This window comes from Rissa tridactyla, chromosome 6 (genome assembly GCF_028500815.1).
Source record: "Rissa tridactyla isolate bRisTri1 chromosome 6, bRisTri1.patW.cur.20221130, whole genome shotgun sequence".
Lineage (NCBI taxonomy): Eukaryota > Metazoa > Chordata > Aves > Charadriiformes > Laridae > Rissa > Rissa tridactyla.
The window spans coordinates 19,600,615-19,606,614 of NC_071471.1; positions in this window are offsets into that span (position 1 = coordinate 19,600,615).

The following is a 6,000-nucleotide window of genomic DNA, read 5'->3' on the forward strand; positions in this document are numbered from 1 at the left end:
GAACCATTAATTAATTAAATTTATGGTTTCAACTAGCTCTCAAAGTAACCCTCTTAATTTCACCCTGGCTGAAGAAAAACTCCCTAGCAATTTTGTATCTCCTTGACTTTCACCTACTTAACTACCTTAAAATCAGGAACTTCGGAATATAATTGCATAATAGCATAATTGTTACAATTATTGCTACTAGCAATATTAATGCATTATGCACTAAGACAGGCTAGTTATTCTATTTTATTTTAGGATTCAAGCTGTTTGTACTGAAAATCTTCTCCCCTGCACCCCTTTGTGCTCGTCTATAGGTAGCACCAGGATTGTTTTGTAGTGCTGTCACTATAACAAACTATTTCTGACAAACTATTTTACCACTGCGATCTCTAAAGTGGCTGGAGCCAGATGGTCTTAATACCATCTCCTTTGTTTCATTTCTGTCCTGTAGAACAGCCTTTCAGGTGGATGGTTTTAGGAAGCACATGGGAGTTTCTCATGGCCCGAAGGATTCAAGCGCATTACTTAACTTTTCCAGAGAACCCTAGCTGGGAGATTATCTCAAAAGAGACAGCAGCAGCACCTAAAGCTTCAAACTACTTTGCAAGGACTAGAAAAGTGGAAGACGGGGGACAATATAAAGAGGACAGGGACATACAGCTATCTTTATCATCCTATTTTTTATCTTCCCTTTAAGGTACTGAAGCAGTGTAAAAAGTCCAACTTCAAGGATCTGGCTTATATTTAGTTTCCTGGAATCTTTCTATTCCAATTTTCTTTGCTGCCAGAAAAAAAATAGCAACAGGTGGACCCATACAACTGTAAATTCATAGCTGGCAAGTGGAAGGCAGTATTTAAAATGTATTTATTAGAAATAGAATTGCCAGTTATCCTTTTATCAATGCAAAAGTGTAAAACCCTACTACCTAAAGCTGGTGCTGTACAATTGCAAGTGGGTAAGGACTTCACTATGAATAGTCGTCTCATCCTTTAAATGAGTTCACTTCCGGTCTTTTCTCACCCTGCTTTTCTTATCAAAATAGGAGTTCCCTGAAGTCAAACAGAATGAAATATCACTGGTATGAATGATCACAGAACCCAAAGTTTAAACTTACACATGCACAGATTTGCCCTAGAAATCCTAGAAATACATTCATCCAATCAAGCAAGAGTAAGAGTGCCATATGTGTTCTCAAAAAAAACCAAGAGCAAAACCAGCTTTAGCGTAGAGATTGCTTATAACAAGTCCATGGTAAGAAGGGCAGAACTCTAAGCACATAAGACTAAAGACTTTAACAAAATCATGAAGCAAACAGATTCAGGGGAATTGAGGTTACTGAAAGGTATGCCTTATGCATAGTAGCAGAGCCCATTTATACTTTGTAGATTACTTTAGCACATTATTCCCTAAAGCTTAGTCATAATACGCTTGTGTGTTTTCTCGCATTGCTGATTTGGATGACCAATGACCTCTCAGGAAGACTTTAGCAAGGGTGACACCAGTGGTTAATTAATTACTCCTGATATTTTGCATCATGCTGTCATCTGTCATGCATGAAGACAAACTCATTTTCTACTAGAGAATGAGAAACCCTGTACAATTAGTTCTACATAACTGTATTAAAAATAACTGTCAAAGCGGGTTAGCTCACTAGTGATTCCATCTCCAGTCTTCGTGTTCTAAAGTCTTGTATACGCTCAAGAACAAAAATTTAACAACATAAAATAACATAAATTATGTATATTTGTGGTGGTATTTCTCACCCAAGAAATTACTGCATGGACACAAGGAAGTTTAGCAAAAGCTGTTTTGCAACGGATGGCTGAACAAGATCTGACTTAAAAAACAGGAAACACTGATATTGCCTATCTCCAAGAGCAGAAAACCATAAACATTATGTAGAACAAGACCAGGCTCTGCAGACTATGTGGACCAGATAAGAACAGAAACAGAAAAGTCCTCATTTACAGAGCAGCCGTTGAGCTCACACTTCTGTCTGCTTGGGGACTGGGAAGGAGATGTGCTCTGGCCAGGGACAAAAGCCTATTCCAAAGAATTATTATTAATTATAGTCTTATTATTATAGTCTTATTAACCAGACTCCAAAGTAAGCATGAGGGATGCCTGTTAATGAACTTATATGCTCCTTTGAGCAAGGACATGGCTCATATCTTTCTAACTTAGAGCACAGACAGAGCTAGAAGATCATCTCATGCATCTGACTAAGAGCCCAGGCAGAGCTAGATCATCTCAGCGTCTGACTACATGGACGTGCCTTGTCAGAGAAGATCCAGATTATGGTCCACTGTGCCAGAGGTTTTGATCATTGTGATCTGAAGAAAAAGGACGGGCACTTACAAAGGCAGAAAGTGTCTAATATCAACAGTGCAGCAGCTGTCAGGTAAAACATAACAGATAAGGAGGTAAGAAATGGAGCAAAGTTGAAATGGTCATGGATCAAAGGGAAATTCAGGAATACTGTTCAACAGGGTAAGCGTCAGCCATCTTCAGCTGGCTTAACTCATGCATCCTTGGAACACGAAAGGTAATGTTCCTCACTGAAAGGGAACAGGGCTTCTGGAACAAGCCATATGCTGGCTGCTCTCTGAATATTTCATCTTTTTTTCACCGTGAGGGAATATAAATGGAAAGGGCCTCTCTATACTGCAATGATGCATTTTGTGTATGTTCCATGCCAGAAAGCTGAAGGAACAGCGGGCCAACAGAGATCTTCAAAGAATCAGAAAAATCTGATGGAAGAAATAGATTTGACTGGCTAAACCAGCAGAAGCAATATTGAATTCCCTTTTTTTTCCCCAACTCAAGCTTCTAAGCAGCAAAGAAAACGTTGTACTGATTTCTTATTTCCCCAGAGATGGGGAGCTGAAATTATCAGAGAGAAAAGCAAATGAAAGTTATGTCTGCATATGACAACTATTGCTGAAAAAAGTAATAATAAAAAAATGAATGTTTCTTGTATATATTTGTTCAATTCCACTAGAACATGAGATGTTTGGTTTAGAGTTACATTCTGCTCCATATAACAGAAGCATAAACAGAATAACCCTGTTTGCATCAGACCAAAACCAATAATAATGTCCTAAAAAATTCATTTCAAGCTTCTTATGAAAACAAGTCACTTTTTAATAAGTATGTCATGACTTTAGTTATTTGTTATCATTTTAATAAAAAATGAGTTTTGAAAATCAGGTTTATATTGAACAAGAGAACACGTTCATTTTTTGAATCCCATTTGCAAGAATAACTTCATGCAGCTCTTTATGGGACATGCTTTTCATTTACTATGCAGATTTTTTACCTTTTACTGATATAGCAACATAGTATTACTTTTAACTACAGCAGCAACTGATATTTTCCAGCCAATTTGCCCTGACTTACTACATGTGCATTTGATTTGGTTTTCCTCTGAAGGAAAAAAAAAACCAAAAAGATGCTTGGAATATACTAGAGTAATAGAGTGAACAAAATAGTAACAGAAAAAAACCTTTTGGTGAAGCTATAACGTCCCTTATTTATAGAAATGAAGACCTTATCTGACCAAACAAATATCATTTTCCTTGCCAACAAGCCATAAAAACAGCAAAAAGCCCCAAAAGATCACGAAACATGGGAGAGAATGCCTTCCCCATGTTGAAGTGAAAAGAAACTTAGAAAAATGTAAGATGTATTTGCATTGTGTGCATCAGTGTTACTCATTACATCTAACCAAGTGTCATCTCAACGTTTTCACTGACACTGGAATACTATTAAAGACGGTTCCTGCCATGAAGACTAAATACAAAATCTAGGTTAAAAAAATGTTGTCTGTTTTACAGAACTAAAGCCCAAAGGATTGTCGGGCCAAACTTTGAGGAGTTCTGCTCTCACAAATAAGCTCTACATTTAGGGGTCCTAAATTTTCAGTGGGAAGCATGTCTTCACAGCAAACTGAAGATGGATGCCTGCTAATGCTGTCCTTGACTGTATGCACGATGGTAGCAATGAAGATGTAGCAAAAGACAGTTAGAATTTATTGGCAACCACAGACTGTATAGTACAGGGCTTCTAACATAATTGCTAACACACACTAGAATAATTAATTTCCTTACATCTATACTGATATTGCTACCCATTCTGGTGAAGTTTCATTATCCAGTCATTCCTTCATTTCACCTTGTAGTCATATCTTCTGCAAACTCCAGGTTTTCAGAAGCCCGTAGAAGCATCACACGTAGCTTTCTTTCTCAGTTGCAAAGCCAGATACATCAAAATAAAGAAGCTGTTAAACCACAGAGGAACAAACAGCTCGTCTCTACTTCTGCAGTAGAAGACCTAGAATTATTACATATATCATACAATGCAGTAAAGTTTAAGGAGTTTCTGAAAAAGTAGTCTTTCTTTGTTATCCCAACTTCGTAGGCTAGACCAATATATAAGTGATTTAATAACAGTGCACAAAGCTTTGCTAACATTTTTATGGACAGCTGAATGAGGAAAGGAAAGAAAATTTACTTCTAAGAAACATTTTAATATGGCTGCTTCTGACTTCAAGGCGTGCAGGCAGAGTGTGCATGTAAGTTTAGCAAGAGATTTACAGAGGATAGTTGGCACGATTTTTTTCACTGCCAAAGAGAAAATAGACAGAAACATTAACTCTGCAACTTTATATTTGAATTTTGGATTCTAGATGAGAAATTGTTGAGTCTGCTTATGTGATACCAAAATTGCTGCTAACCCTAATGACTGTAAGCAGACATACCTCAGAAGCTCTCCCCTCATTAGCTTTACCATTAATTCTTGCAGATACCAAAAGACCTTGGTAATTTGGATTATTATTTAACTTTGTGTAGCATGTGTGGCTTCTGACAACCTGAACCAATAGCAGAACATTGTGGTGCAGACACAAAATTGTTTATCTAAAAATCAAATAAAATATCCATTACTCATTAATAAGCCAGCACTGATGGATGAATACTGTATTCCCCCAGTATTGAAACTGACTTTGAGTTTTTTGAGCCTGAGCATCTGTTGTGTGTTGTATTTTAATTGGAGCTGCAAAAAATCTGGCAGTTTTGATTCCCAAGGGCATGAGCCTTTGGTTTAGATTCAGGCAGTTTCTCACACAACACAGGATTTGTTACAAGTTCTTTTAACAACAAAAAGTTGACATAGGGTATCTGCAGGTGTCCTCTGTAATTTATAATACTTGTCACAGTTAATGAGATTGGTATATATATTGGTTTTGTTTGAATAAAAGCCCATTATACTGATGCTTGCAGAAAAATTGTAAAAAATCTTCATATGCCTGAAGGTTGTCTTCTACTACAGGGTGAAATTAAGACCAGAGATAGTAAATGGCAACCAAGCCAAAATTTCAGAGCTTTTTTAGGAAATTTTTTACTTGGTGTCCAGATCGAGGTTCCATGAAACAATTTTCATTTTACAGATTGAGAACCTGAGGGACAGAAGCTGACAAAAGGACATCAGAGGCAGGATAAGAACACAGACTTTCCTTCTCTTAAACAAGAACAACTACATAGAATCATAGCAAGCACATCTCGTGCATCTCCGCATATATATTTCCAGAGGAGTAAGCAGAAAAGCCATGTATATGTGTGAGGCATGCATAAAGATCTGAAGACAACAATGGGGGTGGAAAAGAACTTCTGAACCAAATTTATCCCATCATCTAGTTATCCATCTATTCAGTTACAGCACCGCTATGTCTTCACCTTAGAATGCTTGAGACAAAGAATGTTCTGATTGTAACTGAGTTGTTTTCTAAGTCATTCACAGAGACTCCTCAAAGTAGCTTATGATCAGTGCTTTTCATGCAAACAGCATATCTCCTACATTCATTCAGGCAAGCAAAATACATAGCGCTCCTCAAAGTAGCCCCTGCAGACCATTTCTGGCTTCAGATCTTGCAGATAATTTAGAGATACAAATAAAAAAGCTACCATTGAGGGCTATATGTATGGACGTGTGACTCCTTTGGAGTCACCATGTAG